This window comes from Heptranchias perlo, chromosome 8, assembly GCF_035084215.1.
Source record: "Heptranchias perlo isolate sHepPer1 chromosome 8, sHepPer1.hap1, whole genome shotgun sequence".
Taxonomy (NCBI): domain Eukaryota; kingdom Metazoa; phylum Chordata; class Chondrichthyes; order Hexanchiformes; family Hexanchidae; genus Heptranchias; species Heptranchias perlo.
Genome location: NC_090332.1, coordinates 7,650,665 through 7,670,891, shown reverse-complemented (window position 1 = coordinate 7,670,891; position 20,227 = coordinate 7,650,665). Strand labels below are relative to the sequence as shown.

The 20,227-nt window shown below is 41.7% G+C and overlaps 1 protein-coding gene across 2 annotated transcripts in view; it reads left to right on the top strand.

The window, feature by feature from the left end:
* Positions 1-20,227, top strand: part of wdr27 (WD repeat domain 27) — a 327,145-nt gene that overhangs the window by 174,939 nt on the left and 131,979 nt on the right. The window lies entirely within an intron of this gene.

The following is a 20,227-nucleotide window of genomic DNA, read 5'->3' as shown; positions in this document are numbered from 1 at the left end:
AGCAAGAGTCAACGCCTTCAGGAGAGGAGGAGCAGTGGTGTTACTTGTGAGGTTGACACTCCAGTGCAGTACTGAAGGAGTACTGCATGGTCAGAGGTGCTTTTGAATGAAATATTAAACTGAGGCCCTCTCTACCTGTTCAAGTGGGCATAAAAGATCTCATGACGGTATTTGAAGAAGAGCAAGAAATTCTCCTGATGTCCTGGCCAAAATTCCTCTCTCAACTAACACAACAAAAGAAGAATTTATCTGTTCATTCATTAATTCGCTGTTCATGACATTTTGATTGATTGTAATGTTTGCCTACATAATAATAAAGATTGCACTTCATAAGTAGTTGGAAAGCATTTTGGGATGTTGTGAGGAAGTACTAGTCACTCCCATAAGTGGTCTGAGCATCTTTCATTTAGGGGTGTGCCCATACTGTCCAATATCTAACTGTACAAAAATGTAATCCAGGGTGTAGCAATAATATTCCCTTGTGATCTGAGCTGTATATTCATGTCTTTCACACCCGTGCTTCTTCAATCTCTTTGAAGATGATGTGGAGATGCCGGTGATGGACTGGGGTTGACAATTGTAAACAATTTTACAACACCAAGTTATAGTCCAACAAATTTATTTTAAATTTCACAAGCTTTCGGAGGCTTCCTCCTTCCTCAGGTGAATGTTGTGGAAACATGGACTGAGGAAACACTTGGTGAAATGCCAGAGGCGGTTTGATAGGCTGCTTTATTTCCCAGCGAGTGAACATGCAGGGTAACAGTTATGTTCACATTTACTTAGCTCGAGCAGTACAATGTGTCTCTTCGTAATAATACAAAATAATAAACACATTACACATACTTGACTTAAACTAAATAACTCCTAACCACACTCCTGCATTCTCCTTCTCAGCGTGGCGAAAGTATCCCCTTGCAGCTTTCTGTTTCAAAAAAAACTGCCCGTTTTTCCCTCTGACTCTTTTTTTAAAATCTCCCTCCGTTCATATGCTATACATGACAGAGCTCTATAAATGCAGGTCCTTTCCTTAATATCCATGTTGCATTAATTTGTTATAATATTCACAATGCTAATATACCTACTCTATTGTACTTTTGAAGAGTGATATTGTATTGCTGGTACGATATCCTGCCCCCAGCACATTTATTTTAGATCAGTGAGTTGAAACAAATTAATGGCAAAGAGCATAAAAATAAACTTTTTGCATCTGTTACGGGCCTTGGAAAGGCTTCTAACCGTACACGTAACTTGAATTATAAATCTGCTCTTTTAAAGGTTTGCCATCATTACAGTAACGATATTTATCTTCTTCATAAATCGCACCGAGTCTCCAAGCAGCCTTTCCCAGATCTTCACATCTGTGTATTCTTCATTTTGCAATCTGTTTCTCTGGCATTAACAGTAAACTCACTGGAAACATTTGAAATAGGGTGCATCAGACTCGGGCAGTTATTTTTATCCAAATTTTTGATGATCTCGTTCTCTCTCAACTCTACAGTCTCATAGATTCCTCCGAGTTAAAGGATCCTATGTATAATACCCCATTAAAGCCAAACATCAGCACAATTTAAAACAGATTTCTCCTCCCTGTTATACATCTTTGCTGCTGAAGTTTATAATGAATCCTTATTAACGTAAAGACTTTGGGATCAACAGTATATACAGTTACCGGGGGGCTCGGTCAAACGACGGACCCTTGAGACTTGGTACACAAAAGCAGGGAATTTTCAGCAAATCCCTGGGGGAACAGTGGCTCAGTGAAACACAATCCATCAGTCTGGCAGTCTGTAAGTTTGAAAGTTTAGGTTGTAATCTTGGTTGTTGGAATTGCTCACAGAGTAATATAACTATATGTACTTAATGAAAAGCAGCAGCAAAGACACAAGCACTTCATTATTGCGTCACATGAAATGCATTCAGAGGCAGTTCTGTACAGATAAAATTCTAACGCTATTCATCGGGTGCTGATAATGAAAAAAGACAAAGTAGAACCTGCATCTTGGCAAAGATGACAGTGTCAGGAGTTCAGTATTTCTGTTTTCTTCTCTCCAAATGTCCTGCTGTGAATCTATGCCCACTTTATTTATGTATTTCATCAAATTTTACCAACTGGAGTTCAAGCAACAGGATTGTGTCTGTCAAGGGTTTAGCGAAGGGAGGGTAAAGCTGTGCAGCTGGAGGCTCCTGGCCTGAGAGACTGGTCACTATTCACTGAGATCGAGGCACAGACATGGACAGGGACAACATGGTTACTGGAACCATGGAGGGTTCTGGGAAATCCCATTTGCAAGTTTTAAAACATGTCAGTGTAAGCTTCGTCCAGCATCTAAACATACAAAAAAAAATGGTTTGAGATTTCTATCTAGAACTTATTATTTTCTGGTGAAATTGTAATTTTGTCTTTGAGTCACCAATATATAAAAGTGAATGTGACAACCATCCGAAAGCATAGAATGAGAAAAGGACTTTCAGAATATGAAGCTGTTTGTCCCTCAGACCATGTACAAGAGGAGGTCCCATATTATATGGTTATATGCAGAACTCCACAAATACTGGTTAAAATACCTGAGGACTGGAGAATGGCAAATATTCAGGCACTTAGCCGAACGTCTATAGTGGCAACAGTGCTTAATGGCTTTCAACTGGATGCTATATATGAGCATTTGGAAGGCACAGGATTCATAGGATGCAGTCTGCATAGTTTTACAAGTTAAAAAGCATTCCTTAGAAACGTACTAGAATTCCTTGAGGGGGTAGGGAAACTAGTGGATGAGGGAAATTAGTAGATGGAGTTTATTTGGATTTTCAAAAAAGCATTTGACCATTGTGAGCCTGGTGAAGGAGCATAAGGCTCATGGAATGGTTGACAAACTACTTCATCCATATTTCAGATGAAACATTAAATAAAGGCTCTGTCTGCCACTGTAAAAGACCCCGTGGCACTAATAGATGAAGAACTTGGGAGTTTTCCCAACCTCCTAGCCAACATTTACCCTCAACCAACACACAAGGGGAGTCAATTTGACTTTGGACAATAGTGTGAAACGGGCAATAGTGAATCGGCAGCCCGCTTTACATCTCTCCCGATTTTCATTTCCATCGAGGTGATCCAGCTGATCCAGGCAAATTGCTCGCTATTGCAAAGGGTTTAAATACCAGGAGACACAAGAGTTGACAATTAGGGAGTTGGGAGTAAGAAGGGAAGTCAGAAAGAACTATTTTACCTAAAGGGTAATAAACTTGTGGACAAACGTAACAGGGAATATTGTTGAAGCAGACAGAATCAATGGGTTCAAAGACAATTATTCTTTCATTGTATGAATGTTATTTTATGTGTTCTGCACATATAAGATGTAGAATTTAGTGAATTTTAATTTAACGTTGAAAATAATTTGGTAAGAATATCTTGCCATGTCACCCAATATTTCTTTGGGTTCTACATCATAACATTACTAGTATTCTTCATGCTCTGATACTGCTTTCATTTGTTGGCATTGCAAACCTCTGTGCCAGACAAATGGAATAACAGTTTTTGCATCTGAATAACTGAAAACAAAGGTTATCAAAGAGATTAGAAATTCTGACAGCTCTAAGATTTAAACCCTAAATTGTAAAGTCTAAATCATAACCCTTATGTGAATTTAAGGCAGTAATCTATTCTCAAGGTTCAGTTAGCATTTGCAAACCCCTTGAGTGTCAATTGCGGTTTCTAACATCATGCAGACCTCTCAATTGTATTACAGTCTTGCAAGTCACTTGGGGGTATCTAGTAACTTTAATGTAATATTACTTGAGATATAGTCAGAAAGCCAGGACCAGTAATATGACCCTCTATCAACGCTATAAAAACAAAGATGTTTCTATTTCCTGCATGAAAGCTGGTATAAGAGCATAATGAAAATATCTTATATAAGATTTTTTGTTTTCTATACACGACAAGATCACTGCTTGTGAATGAAGCACTAATCGGCATGGTATTTGGCCCCAGCCAGTTTAGATTTGCAGTTGTCCTGTTAGACAGGATGCATCATTAAACACTGTATATGACTAAGGAGATTTAGCATGGAAGAGTAAATTAAGTCTATCCTTTTGTTGAGCCAGCTTAGCTGAGTCAGCTTTTTCTACAAATGTGCATTATTGTGGTTTAACTGAAAGGTATCATTTCCTCTCACCGCGTGCAGTGTACCATGTGATGACATTTTGTGGCAGTCCACAAATATTAGCAATTTCCTAAAAAATGTGGAAAAATGAAACAAGTTCCACTTTATGAATAGATTCCATAAAGTTCTTCAAATACTTAGGGAATAACATCAGAGTAGAATAATGACGGATAGAGTCTGTCAAATGCCTGATATTTATACTAAATCTGCTGCAAAAGATAAAGGAGATAGAGTGATCATTCTTTCCATTTGTCCTCCAACAGACTTGAGTTTGAGCAATCTTTGGTGGATTTCAACCCCGTTATTTTATAATTTCAAGGTGTTAATCTTTTGGATGAACTGAAGATAAAGTCAGATCCCACATCGTATAATGTGATTCCGTTACTTGGTACTTTTGAGCACCTTTTTCTTCTCTTTTTGTGGATGTTTATTCTAATGTAAAAGCAGCTCTAATTTTTGTAGCTACATTTGATTTGGTGTGAATTATCAATTTTAGCCCAGCACAAAATAAGCTTTTTGTTCACTAAGTCACCTTGAAAAATCACACGTTTTTTAATTCATTCTCACGTGTGGGTGTCACTGTCAAGGCGAGCATTTATTGCCCATCCCTAGTTGCGCTTGAGAAGATAGTGGTGGGCCTTCTTTTTGAACTGCTGCAGTCGATGTGGTGAAGACACCCCTACAATGCTGTTAGGTAGGGAGTTCCAGGATTTTGATCCAGTGACAATGAAGGAACGGCCGATGTATGTCCAAGTCAGAATGGTGTGTGACTTGGAGGGGAACTTGGAGGTGATGGTGTTCCAATGCACCTGCTGCCCTTGTCCTTTTAGGTGGTGGAGGTCGTAGGTTTGGGAGGTGCTGCCGAAGAAGCCTTGGCGAGTTACTGCAGCGCATTCTGTAGATAGTACACACTACAGCCACGGTACGCCGATGGTGGAGGGAGTGGATGTTTAAGCCAGTGGATGGGGTGCCGATCAAGTGGACTGCTTTGTCCTGGATAGTGTCGAGCTTCTCGGGTGTTGCTGGCGTTGCACCCATCCAGGCAAGTGGAGAGTATTCCATCACACTCCTGACTTGTGCCTTGTGCCTTTACTCAATATGCTGTGATAATTTTGACAGATTTGTGAGAAAGTAATAATGTAGGTATAGATGATAACAGGGTGAATACTAAAGTATTGAGCAGACACCACTGTCACTTAGAAAGCTATCTGTGCAGAGGCCCCTACCAACTTGTATAATAATACTGTATGTAGATTGTTTTATATGAACAGGTGGAAACCTCTGGCACAAGCCCATCAAACTTTGGATGCTGCATGTCATAGTTCCAGAAATATAAGAAAAAAAAGCCACTTATTTCTTGCTAGTTTTTAGGATATTCATTGCCTAGATTCTTCTCAAAGGCAAGAGTCAGGAGATTTACAAGCAACTGCCAAATTTACAAAAACTTGCCTCAACAACAAATATACAATTGACCTCATGTAGTGCCTATTTAGGCAACTTCTTCACAGGGAGCATCGACACAATGGCCTTAAAAGAACAGGCCTAGCTGCAACTTAGCAGCTAAACATCATAACCCTGTCTACCCATGAGTCATGTCATGGAGATCAGCCAGATAGAGATGGCTCATTTGAAGTATGGAGGATTAGGGACACCAATCCCATGTCAAAGTACGTTGGGGATCCCATCTACAGATAAACTGTTTAGGGATACCTTTTGAAAATATGAATAGATGATGCAATGAAACAATATGGAAAACACTTTTTTTTAATCAGCAGTCATTGATATGTCGATCAGGCTACCAGTACTGACGATCAGCATGTCAGCACTGATGGTTTGCATGTACGAAGATCCTACAAACAGCTGTGAAATGAATGACCAAGCTGTTGTGTGATATTGGAGGGAGGAGTGTTGGCAAGGGCACTGAGAGAACTCACTGTTCTGCTTCAAGTGATGCCATGGGATCTTTGACATCTACCTGAACTGCAGACAGTGCCTCAGCACTCTCATTGAAACATATAAGATTCTGAGGGGGCTTGACAGGATAGATGCTGAGAGGTTGTTTCCCCTGGCTAGAGAGTCAAGAACTAGGGGGTATAGTCTCAGGATATGGGGTCGGTCATTTAGGACTGAGATGAGGAGGAATTTCTTCACTCAGAGGGTTGTGAATCTTTGGAATTCTCTACCCTAGAGGGCTGTGGATGCTCAGTTGAGTATATTCAAGGCTGAGATAGATAGATTTTTGGACTCTAGGGGAATCAAGGGATATGGGGATCGGGTGGAAAAATGGAGTTGCGGTTGAAGATCAGCCATGATCTTATTGAATAGCGGAGCAGGCTCGAGGGCTGTATGGCCTACTCCTGCTCCTATTTTTCATGTTCTCATGTTCTCATAGTACTTAGTTACTCAGTGCAGTGTGCTGGCTTCGTAAGCTGTCAAAGTATAATACATTTATTATTGACATCCTTGACGAAAGAGATTGCACAGGTATTGTTACTTGACCTCTGATGTGAACCCTGAAATTTGAGGTGTTCATTGATAATCTTCAAATTTGTTTTAAAAAAAACATGTAAAGGGGATAAATTGTAAGATCATTCTGAAATACCACTGTCTAGTGATGTCCTCACAAATGGAAACACATCAGGGAGGGAGTGCAGTCTATGGTGGTTTTTACAAATATTAGCATATCTCCTGTGGCTTTGGTTATAGAAAGTTGGAGGAGGCATTTTATAATGACAGGAGCATTAGACAATGCAATACACAATTATATCATAGAGATTATATCATGTTACATTGCGCCTCTAGCCAAGCTGTTCCAATACAGCTACACCACTGGCATTACCCGACAAAGTGGAAAATTGCCCAGATATGTCCTGTCCGCAAAAAGCAGGACAAATCCAATCCGGCCAATTACCGCCCCATCAGTCTACTCTCAATCATCAGCAACGTGATGGAAGGTGTTGTCAACAGTGCTATCAAGCAGCACTTACTCACCAATAACCTGCACACCAATGCTCAGTTTGGGTTCCACCAGGACCACTCAGCTCCAGACCTCATTACAGCCTTGGTCCAAACATGGACAAAAGAGCTGAATTCCAGAGGTGAGGTGAGAGTGACTGCCCTTGACATCAAGGCAGCATTTGACCGAGTGTGGCACCAAGGAGCCCTAGTAAAATTGAAGTCAATGGGAATCAGGGGGAAAACTCTCCAGTGGCTTGAGTCATACTTAGCACAAAGGAAGATGGTAGCGGTTGTTGGAGGCCAATCATGATGATTGCACAGTGTTCAGTTCCATTCGCAACCTCTCAGATAATGAAGCAGTCTGTGCCTGCATGCAGCAAGACCTGAACAACATCCAGGCTTGGGCTGATAAGTGGCAAGTAACATTTGCGCCAGACAAGTGCCAGGCAATGACCATCTCCAACAAGAGAGAGTCTAACCAACTCCCCTTGACAGTCAACGGCATTACCATCACCGAATCCCCCACCATCAACATCCTGGGGGCCACCATTGACCAGAAACTAAACTGTGGCTACAAGAGCAGATCAGAGGCTGGGTATTCTGCAGTGAGTGACTCACCTCCTGACTCCCCAAAGCCTTTCCACCATCTACAAGGCACAAGTCAAGAGTGTGATGGAATACTCTCCACTTGCCTGGATGAGTGCAGCTCCAACAACACTCAAGAAGCTCGACACCATCCAGGACAAAACAGCCCGCTTGATCAGCAGCCCATCCACCACCTTAAACATTCACTCCCTCCACCACTGGCGCACCGTGGCTGCAGTGTGTGCAATCTACAGGATGCACTGCAGCAACTCGCCAAGGCTTCTTCAGCAGCACCTCCCAAACCCGCAACCTCTACCACCTAGAAGGACAAGGGCAGCAGGCGCATGGGGACACCACCACCTGCACGTTCCCATCCAAGTCACACACTATCCTGACTTGGAAATATATCGCCGTTCCTTCATCGTCACTGGGTCAAAATCCTGGAACTCCCTACCTAATAGCATTGTGGGAGAACCTTCACCACATGGACTGCAGCGGTTCAAGGCGGCGGCTCACCACCATCTTCTCGAGGGCAATTAGGGATGGGCAATAACTGCTGGCCTTGGTAGCGATGCCCACATCCCATGAATGAATATGAAAAAAAATGTTATTTCAACATCTGACCACTACAGAAAGGGTTGAATCCAATTAGAGTAGGACATCACCCCAATCAACGTCCTGGGCAGCTTCGCAACTCAAAGACTAAAGGACGTGAGCGGGAACGAGTGAATGAGCTGTAAGGCTGGAAACTGGGAGTGATGCTTGGAGGGCTAGTCTAGGAGGCAATGGGCGGACTGGAGTTAGTGCCAGGATTTGGAAGTGAGCAGGCAGCTTGTGTGTGGTGCAATGAATTGGGGTTAGGGAGTACTGAGAGGGTGTGATTTGAGGCCTGGGAACAATCAACTTTAGGAAGGCTGAGAACTGGGAAGCACTTGGATTTTACTTGGAGTAAAATCGTGTTGTAATTGTACAATTTTTAACATTTCTGTATAGGTAGTCCCTGTAGCATATCAGAAGTTCCAGACCAAGTTTCATAATTCTTAGAAATCTAATACATTGAAACAAAATTCTGTGTACTATGTAATTACAATTTGTACAGCTCTGTTTTATGTGCAACATAACAGGGCTGCAGGTTCAAACAGTGAATAAGACCAAAATATATTTTAACTTTTAAAAGTTACATATGTTATTAGTTAAAATTAGCTTCTAAAAGCTCCCAGACATCTCCTTTTGAAGCAACGGGTAATAAATCTTACAACTCATGGATAGAAATGATGAATAAAATTGGCAAATTTCAGCAAAGGAATAAACTCTAGTGGTTCACCTTGATTTGAATCATAAACATATTTAGACTGCATTTTTTGTAAAGTAAGCAAACAAAAGTTAAAAGAATTTCATCTCGCAATCTATGGTACAGTATGGTTAATACGAACCCAAAAAGAAATTTGAGGTGAATGGTGAAAGAATGTCAATTTGTAATGACAAACTAGAATAGTTCATTTTGCCATTTTTCTAGTCCAGCTGTGGGCAGAATAATGTGGGGTGAGTAGCACTTACACAGAGGCCTGAAAGATTACACATGTGTGAAGGCCCAAAGAATATTGGAAAAGAATACCCAGTAAATAAAAGCAAGCTTCAGAAAACCCAATCCCCAGACCTCTATTAGGTGGATTTCCAATAGGACATGGGCAGTTTTACAGTTAAGTTTCAAGATTTTGTTGTGAATTACGTTGTGCTTGTTATAACATAAATGTTATTTTTTTAAATGTATACTGTCAGCAGACTGACCAAACAACATGACTGTTCAAAGAAAAAACGTGCAATTTGATTGTTTCTATGATAGTTATTCATGAAGGTTAGTGTTGAGAAAAATAGATTTTGTTCCCATTTCCTGATGGATGGTAGTAGCTTTTCCTACCTGTGTAGTGACAGATAATGGTTATTTGAGCCAAACGTGACGTTAAGATGTGATACATTATATACAACTTTTAACTTTAAAGTGTCATATGTTAGATGCAAGACTTTTAATCATAGGACTAGTGTGCAGTGATAAAGAAAAATTATTGTTTACTGGAGGTTTATTATTTTTATTTATATATTGAAAAATGGAAATGTGTGGTGTGTAGGTATATTGACAACCGTTATCAACACTTCTGATTAGCTCACGAGTTCCTGGATATTTTTATAAATGCTCATACTTCATATTTTAAATTTAAACATGTATTCAGCTACACTTAAATTTCCCATGTGACGCACAAGCAAACCATGAATATTGGAACTTCTGCCTCCTGACTAAGTATAGTAGGTGTCCAAAGACCGGTGTCATTTTTTTCAGCCTCTATTCTTGATCATCAATGTAGGTTTTTTGACTGTGTTCCACTAAAAATGCCATTTGTTCACTTCATAGTGCAATAAAAAACACCGTAACCATGTCTAACCTTACAAACAGCTTACATTTATGTAGCACCTTATCAACCCTCAGAAAACATCTCAAAGCATTCCCATGGAACACATTACTATACAATGCAGTGATTGTTGTTGTGTATGGAGATGTGATAGCCATGTCTGCAGACAGTACATCCCCACAAGCAGCAATCAGATGAACGATGAGTTAAGCTGCTTTTGGTGATGTTGGCTGGTAATAGGACACACTTGTACATAGTTAGACTTGATTTACAAAAAATAGTATTTTATGTTGAATTATTTCAGTAGACAGTCATACATCTGAAAAATTCCAACAACTTAAAGGTTAATTTGAAACATCTGTTTAATTTTATTTTTAATACGGTATATAGTAGAATATAATGCACAGAACTGGAACTCTAATTTTATCCCATGTCTGAGCAAAACCAATGTTCTTTTCTCACTTGCAAGATGGAAGTATCTCACTTCCAGGTATCAATTATCCACTGCAGACATGAGGAATGTTGCTGAATGGTTATATGTAATCCACAGGGAAAGTCTGGATTTAGTTCCAGGGTTAGAAAACTTTCCACTGTTAGTCATATCTGGGTTTGGAAACTAATGACCAGAAGTTGCTCTATTTTACTTCTAAATGCATTGAATTGTATGAGCCAAGCAAGGTGTGTACCCTCTTAAGATCATTGCATTGTGCACTGCTTTCCTGAAATTTGAGCTTTCAAACTTGCAACGGTTTCTCTATGACCGTGTTTATGTAAACTGTGCATTTATGCTAAACATTCACATTTGAGCGGAAACCAGTAAACTGTCAGAATTCTTGCCGTGCTGGATGGTAATAATAACTAACACATATATATAAATAGCAACACTTGGATAGCATCATCATTGTTGGTCAGTTATAACTAATGTGTTCATATAAATAGAACCTCAGCTGCAAATGTGAATGTGTCTAAGAGCCAGACAACGTCTAACATCCATATTATCATTGTGCAATAGTTCTACTCATACTCACAAGAATTATTTGCCGTTGTATAGATTCTTTATATTTATCTTTCAACTAAGTTCTTGGCTGGTTGCAACTACACTCATTTATTAGAGTATTAGATTTTTTTTAAACTGTGCTTTTCCAAAACAGCTGTACATTTATTTAGCTACATCGAAACTACAGCACAGAAACAGGCCATTTGGCCCAACTGGTCTATGCTGGTGTATATGCTCTACACGAACCTCTTCCCTCCCTACTTCATTTAACCCTATCAGGATACCCTTCTACTCCTTTCTCTCTCATGTGCTTATCTAGATTCACCTTAATTGCATCCATGCTATTTGCCTCAACTACGCTTTGTGGTAGCGAGTTCCACATTCTTACCACTCTGGGTAAAGAAGTTTCTCCTGAATCCCCTATTGGATTTATTAGCGACTATTATGTATTTATGATCTCTAGTTTTGGACTCCCCCACAAGCGAAAACATTTTCTCTACGTCTGCCCTATCAAACCCTTTCATTAACTTAAAGATCTCTTTCAGGTCACCCCTCAGCCTTCTCTTTTCCAGAGAAAAGAGCCACAGCTGTTCAGCTTTTCCTGATAAGGATATCCTCTCAGTTCTGGTATCATCCTTGTGAATCTTTTTTTGTACCTTCTCCAATGCCTCTATATCCTTTCTATAATATGGTTAGATTTCAACAGAGTTCAGTTCCAAAAATGAATAATTTGCAAACCTTGACAATGCTGTCAGGGGCAGGTACTAGCATTAAATTTTCAGCAGTTTTGGTTTGGCTGATCAATTCAAATCTAATAATATTAAAAAAGAAAGACTTACATTTATATAGAGCCTTTCCCGATCTCAGGACAACCAATGGTCACTGTGTTTTATTTCTTCTTCTGTTACTGGGTCCTTCTTTCGTTTTCTCACTTCAGACAGAGCCATCAACCATAGCAGGTCAGGTACGATGGTTAGATTTGGGATACTTCGACCGCTAGTCACATAATGGCAGTAGGCATGGAATTAGAATTATAGAATCGTACAGCACAGAAGGAGGCCATTTGGCCCATTGTGCCTGTGCCAGCACTTTGAAAGAGCTATCCAATTAGTCCCACTCCCCTGCTCCTTCCCCATAGTCCTGTATATATTCAATTCCCTTTTGAAAGTTACTATTGAATCTGCCCTTTTAGGCAGTGCATTCCAGATCATAACAACTCGCTGCGTAAAACAATTTCTCTTCATCTCCCCTCTGGTTCTTTTGCCAATTACTTTAAATCTGTGTCCTCTGGTTATCAACCCTCCTGCCAGTGGAAACAGTTTTTCCTTACTTACTCTATAAAAACCTGTCATAATTTTGAACACCTCTATTAAACACCTCCCTTTAACCTTCTCTGCTCTAGGGAGAACAATCCCAGCTTCTATAGTCTCTCCACATAACTGAAGTCCCTCATCCCTGGTATCATTTCCACCATGCTGCTTCTTTCTTCTCTGCCTGATCAGCTTCCCAATGCTTCTTCTGCCCAGTCTACTCTGATTCTCCTCTCACCTGCTGCACCTGTTGCTGGAATGGGTTAGGCAGATTTCACCTTGTAGCGTAGGATGGGATAGCCTTACCCTCCAATAGATTTACTTAACTTTCCCACATCAGCAATCTGCCTATAGAACCCTCTTCAGTGAGGAAATTCCCAGATTTTTTTTCCTAAATTGGTCGAAGGATCTTCCCCCTTTTTTTGCATCTTTGTAAGGTGCAACATTAAAGTCAGCAGCAAACAAGAATAATGAAGAAAAGTACTGACAGGGGAAATAATGCAAAAATGGAGAGATACCCATCAAAACTAATTAATATACAGAGCAAAATGCAGCAAAGGGATGATAGAATTTCAAAAAAAACGTAAAAAAGGTTTTCACAAAAACAACCTTCTCCCTTTAAGAGTGTGGCTTCAGCAAACAAGTTCTCGGGACTCCCATTACGATTAGCTTTATAGGCAAGACTTGCATTTATGTGCAGAGAGTCGTCACACTCATAAAATTGGTACCCCAAAAGTTCATACTACATTTTAATATTTAAACGAGGCTGCACATGCTGACAGCAGATTATTTCGCCTTAAACTGCGCCTCATAAAATCGGACATGCAACAAATTGAGCACGCGAGGTCAGCACGGGGTTTTGCATAATTTACTGTAACGTGTTTATGATTTAACTGTGCCACCTGAGCAGAGGGAGTCTCTCCCAAATATTTTCTTTAATAAAAGACAGGGGGAGTACTTTCCATAGAAAACACTGCTCCCCATCGTTCCTCCTTCTTTAAGTATCTGAAACACAGATGATTGCTGTGTCCCCATCACCATAGCTTTGAACAACTTCTCCATTTCACAGTTAACCTAATGCTTTGTGAGGTGAGATAGTCCTCTAAAAATGTGAAATTGATTATACAATTATGAAATGATGTGATACATTGTCTATTATCATCTCTGAAATGGATTAAATCAGATTGTTATTCTCTGCAGGCAACTGATTATAGTTTGCTGGATATTCTGCCAAATCTGTGTTTTTGCAGTCGTACATTATGTAGCTTCTCTTGACACTGATTTAAGTTTACTTCTCAGCATTTTAGTGCACAATGTCCCTTGAAATGTTGTGTACATTTAAGCTTAGACAAGGCTTGTAAAATAAGATAGACATCTAATGAATTCCAGATAAATTACTAGCACCAGTCGAATTTGGAGAAGGATATCATCTAAATTCTTTGTAGAATTTTATGAATGATGGTGCCCCTGGTAGAACTGGATGTCTTAGCCTATACATCATCATTACACCAGATGAGGTGAAAAAGTTAGCCAAGCTGACATATGGCAGTAATAATGGCAAGAACTGCTCAGTATAACCGTCCCTGTGTTCAGAAATATAGCGACTGATGCATGCAATTCCAAGTACTAAGACATTGAAATTATAGAATCATAGAATCATAGAAGTTTACAACATGCAAACAGGCCCTTCGGCCCAACATGTCCATGTCGCCCAGTTTATACCACTAAGCTAGTCCCAATTGCCTGCACTTGGCCCATATCCCTCTATACCCATCTTCCCCATGTAACTGTCCAAATGCTTTTTAAAAGACAAAATTGTACCCGCCTCTACTACTGCCTCTGGCAGCTCGTTCCAGACACTCACCACCCTTTGAGTGAAAAAATTGCCCCTCTGGACCCTTTTGTATCTCTCCCCTCTCACCTTAAATCTATGCCCCCTCGTTATAGACTCCCCTACCTTTGGGAAAAGATTTTGACTATCTACCTTATCTATGCCCCTCATTATTTTATAGACTTCTATAAGATCACCCCTAAACCTCCTACTCTCCAGGGAAAAAAGTCTCAGTCTATCCAACCTCTCCCTATAAGTCAAACCAACAAGTCCCGGTAGCATCCTAGTAAATCTTTTCTGCACTCTTTCTAGTTTAATAATATCCTTTCTATAATAGGGTGACCAGAACTGTACACAGTATTCCAAGTGTGGCCTTACTAATGTCTTGTACAACTTCAACAAGACATCCCAACTCCTGACCAATGAAACCAAGCATGCTGAATGCCTTCTTCACCACCCTATCCACCTGTGACTCCACTTTCAAGGAGCTATGAACCTGTACTCCTAGATCTCTTTGTTCTATAACTCTCCCCAACGCCCTACCATTAACGGAGTAGGTCCTGGCCCGATTCGATCTACCAAAATGCATCACCTCACATTTATCTAAATTAAACTCCATCTGCCATTCATCGGCCCACTGGCCCAATTTATCAAGATCCCGTTGCAATCCTAGATAACCTTCTTCACTGTCCACAATGCCACCAATCTTGGTGTCATCTGCAAACTTACTAACCATGCCTCCTAAATTCTCATCCAAATCATTAATATAAATAACAAATAACAGCGGACCCAGCACCGATCCCTGAGGCACACCGCTGGTCACAGGCCTCCAGTTTGAAAAACAACCCTCTACAACCACCCTCTGTCTTCTGTCATCAATCCAATTTTGTATCCAATTGGCTACCTCACCTTGGATCCCGTGAGATTTATGTTGTGGGATTCTAGCACGTGAACAATTAACTCGTGTCTAACTCTTTTCTCCACACTTTTAACAGAGGCATGAATCCATTTGTTTTAAACAAATTCACATCTCCATTTAAATAGTGTTGGAAGAAACTTCAGAGCAATATTTTAAGTGTTCGTACACTACTATCTACAGCATGCTTTCAGGGCCTAAGTGTATTAAATCTTCTGTCATTAAAAATGTTGCATGCCCAAGAACATCAACATTTGAAATCTTGCACTTTCACCATGTGTTATTCATTTTCTAATTTTCTAATGGTACCAGGGATGTGGGACTTCAGTTATTTGGAAAGACTAGAGATTGTTCTCCTTAGAGCAGAGAAGGTTAAGGGGAGACCTAATAGAGGCGGTCAAAATTATGAGGGATTTTGATAGAGTAAATAGGGAGAAACTTTTCCACCGGCAGGAGGGTCGGTAACCAGAGGACACAGATTTAAGATGATTGGCAAAAGAACTAGAGGGGAGATGAGGAGAATTTTTTTTACTCAGCTAGTTGTTATGATCTGGAATGCACTGCCTGAAAGGGTGGTGGAAACTGATTCAGTAATAGCTTTCAAAAGAGAATTAGATAAATACTTGAAAAGGAAAAATTTGCGGGGCTATGGGGAAAAAGCAGGGGAGTGGGACTAATTGGATAGCTCGTGCAAAAAGCCAGCACAGGCATAACGGGCCGAATGACCACCTTATGTGTTGTATGATTCTATGACTAATTTAATTTAGTGGATTTGTGGTATGCATTTTTAATCAAATTGGTTCTTGCAGTGCTCAATTGGGACATCATTTACTTGTTTCTAACTTTTAATTTAAACTCCTGACTTGTTTCCACCATCTTTTTGAACAAAGAAACAAAAAAAAACAGGCATGGACTAAAAAATAGCCAGAAAAGAAAAATGGTGAGAAAAAGAGTGCTTCATTTCACTGCCTGTGCCACTGCCGGTGGTGTGGTTTGAGGGAGATAGGACGGTAGAATTGAAGCCTCGTGCCAACTTCTGCAAACCTCTCCTAATTAGTTCTACTCTAAAGCTCCATGAGTAGCAGCTGTTAAAAAAAAGTTTACTCCCAACAAGTTGCTCTTATCAGTAGAATGTGATCGCAAACCAGTGGTCCCCATTTTAGAGTAAAAGCTGTTCATGCTGGAATTTAAATTTCACAATATAAAAACAACAACTTGCATTTATATAGCGCCTTTAACAGAGCGTTATCAGGCAAAATCTGACACTGAGCCACGTAAAGAGATATTAGGACAGGTGACCAAGAGTTTGGTCAAAAAGGTAGGTTTTAAGGAGCGACTTGAAAGAGGAGAGTGAAGTAGAGAGGTGGAGAGGTTTGGGGAGGGAATTCCAGAGCTTGGAGCCTAGGCAGCTGAGGGCACGGCCACCAATGGTGGAGCAATTAATATCGGGGATGCGCAAGAAGCAAGAATTGGAGGAGCGCAGAGATCTCGGAGGGTTGTAGGGCTGGAGGAGGTTACAGAGATTGGGAGGGGGAGGCCATGGAGGGATTTGAAAACAAGGATGAGAATTTTAAATTGGAATGTAGAAGAATATGGCCGGGATTTTCCATGGAGCTGCTCCTGCTCTGCCGCCATAACTTCACCGGTAGTACAGCAGAAACGCCATTTACACAGGTAAATAGGGTTTCCACTGCACTGCTGGTAAAGTTATTGTGGTGAAGCAGAAGCAGCTCCTAGGAAATTCCTGGCCAAAATCCCACGGCACTATTCGAAGAAGAGCAAGGTAGTTATACCTTCAACAACACTAAAACAGCTTATCTGTTCATTTATCTCATTGTTGTTTGTGGAACCTTGCTGTGCACAAATTGGCTGCCGTGTTTCCCTACATTACAACAGTGACTATACTTCAAAATGTACTTCATTGGCTGTGAAGTGCTTTGGGAGACCGTGAAAGGTGCTTTGTAAATGTAAGTACTTTCCTTCACATGTGATTTTTGTATTACCATTTCATTTTCAAGTTGGGAACTTGAAGAATGGGGACTTCTTCCTGCAGGCCTTATAGAATTACATAGATTCTGGAAAATTATAGTTTCTGGAAAATTCTTCAATTTACATTACTCTGCTCCTGTGGGTCCTGCTTTCATTTATATATTCACACAAAAAGTGCCATAGATTTTTCCACTTGAAAATTGATTTTTTTTTTGGTCATACATCAATGTTGTAAATAAAAGTCGTACCTCAGTGCCCATTCAGAATGATGCAGAAATGCAACATAACACAAAGAGCTGTGTTAGGTGCCAAGAAAGCTGTTCAAAATTTGGTTTCCCGATGTGTTTAAATGCATTAATAAGATTTAACACCCTAACATAATTCTGAATTATAATGCACTAATAAGGTTTTAATAGCAGAACGTTCTTAACCTACCAGTAAACCCTGACTGGATTGTTCTCTCAGATCCCACTGAAGCTGAATTTAAAGGGGCACTTAGCTTCAGCTAATTGGATGACAGGATCTTTGCGCTATGTAGATTGCCAGAAGAATTTCCACTTCCCAGATCGTTTCTCACCTCTTTACCTTAGCACCCTCCGTAAGCTTTATCTGCTTAAAATGGGTGCTATTATTACCAATTTCATTCGAATGGAGAAATAGTTGGAGGAAGAGGAGCTTTCACAGAAGCCTCAGCAAGCAGTATCAGCAGCAGTTGTGCCTATTAGAAGACAGTAGGTGAAGGGGCTGCTTGCAGGAGGCCATACCCAACACACAGGGTGTACAGGCATACTGACGATGCCAACTCAGAAAGCTGCTATTAAACCACACTGCAGACCAAAGTGCTAAATGTGACGAAGGTGATTAATTTAATGGCAAATATAGTAATTGCCTTCCATTCATTTTTTTTTTATTCGTTCATGGGATGTGGGCATCGCTGGTGAGGCCAGCATTTATTGCCCATCCCTAATTGCCCTTGAGAAGGTGGTGGTGAGCCGCCTTCTTGAACCGTTGCAGTCCGTGTGGTGATGGTTCTCCCACAGTGCTGTTAGGTAGGGAGTTCCAGGATTTTGACCCAGCGACGATGAAGGAACGGCGATATATTTCCAAGTCGGGATGGTGTGTGACTTGGAGGGGAACGTGCAGGTGGTGTTGTTCCCATGTGCCTGCTGCCCTTGTTCTTCTAGGTGGTAGAGGTCGCGGGTTTGGGAGGTGCTTTCGAAGAAGCCTTGGCGAGTTGCTGCAGTGCATTCATTTCTCACCCAAGTGTCAACCTGTGGCGCCTTTTTTCTAAGAATTCAATGGAAAAGTAAAGGGCTGAGTGTAAAACGGGCTGGCAATGGCGATCGGCCCATTTTGCGCTATCGGTGAAGTTGAAGTTCATCCCCTTAATGTTTAGCCTGCTGATCGCAGACTTCCAGGGCCCGATATTAGGAGGGAGGTGGGTTGGCAGCGGGGGGTCGACTGGGCACGTGGGTAACACGCCCAGTGAAATCGGTGGGTTTGGCACGCAATCGTAAGTAAATTGAAGCCATTTACCTTGGCTTCCGGGTTTCGCGCTGGAAAGCTGCGCAGCGGGCTGTCTGCGCACCCGCATCATAGGCTGTCAGCTGGGGCCCTATTTAAGGGGGCAGTCCTCCACTGACTGATGCTGCAGAAAATAGGCAAAATGACAGCATAGAGCAGCCCAGGGGGAAGGCTGCTCCCAGGTTTAATGAGGCCTCACTCCAGGTCTTACTGGATGGAATGAGGAGGAGGAGGAGGAGGGAGATCTTCCACCCGGCGGACGGGAGGAAGTGGCCTGCCTCTGCCACCACGAAGGCCTGGCTTGAGGTGGCAGAGGAGGTCACCAGCACCACCAACATATCACGCACCTACATACAGTGCAGGAGGCGCTTCAATGACCGAACCAGGTCAGCCGAAGTGAGTACTCTTACTCATTTCCCTACACTTCGACTGCCACATCACCGCCCCCACCCCACATCTCCTTCTGCACTGCCAACACTACTCTATCACATCACTCCTCACACCCACTGAACCCTCATCCTCATCCTACCTGCACTTCCTCACCTCCCCAGTACTCATCCCACCACTACCACTCAACCCAATCCTCATACAATCTCATGGCTCTGTCTCACACTCACCCTCTCATGCATCTTTTTTACGGTCAGCCTCACCTGTGCTGTAGTCACAGGGCATGCATCACGTATGTTGTTGGAAGCGTAAGGCAAACGTGTCGTGAGCATGAAGGGGATGCACAAGGGTGTTTGAGGGTTTGTTATGGTTTTTACTTATATTTGACTTCTGATCAACTCACATTACATATTATATTGTCACCACTACTGCCATGTCTTGGCCATTCTTGACTGGCTTGTGCAATAAGGCCCTTTCATGAGATTCTCCATGAACACCCTTGATGCCACCCATTGGGTCACCCTACAGTGGGTGTATGTGTAGTTGCACGACTACTTTGTGCAGGTGCCTGTTGCGCATCACTGTTGTGTAGCTCCACGTGGCAGAGGTGGACGGCGTGCCTGGCGAGGCTGGTGATGTTGCTCGTCCTCTAATGGAGTGATGAATGCAGCTATGGAACCCACCACCCCCACCATCCTGACGGTGTGAGTGTGAGGGGGTCCGCAAAGTAGGTAAATGTGTTTGGACAGCAGAGTTTAGGGTACGATGTAATAATTTGGAGTGTGGAGACAACGACGTGGCAGGCAAAACTTTGTCTGAGGTGACAGAGTGCCCTGCTGCAATGAATGAGGTGCTCCCCCCCCCAACTGTCAAGGAATCCTCTGCTTCTCCCAGTGGCTGCTGACTGAAACACGTCAGCAACAACAGGGAGTGTTTCCCACAGCATGGGAAACACGCTGAGGAGAGTCCAAAATCACATCCCTGCTAAAATCTCTTCCCAATGAAATCTGTCGACGACCCCAAATACCTCCCTAACTATCTAAACTGTCATCCCGACGGCTTTAATTGCCGGTGGGAGTCCTGCATGTGGGGGCTGCGCATGCACCGATTGGAGAACCCGGAAATGGGCGGGTTGGAGCCGGGCTCCCAACCCGCTCTAGGA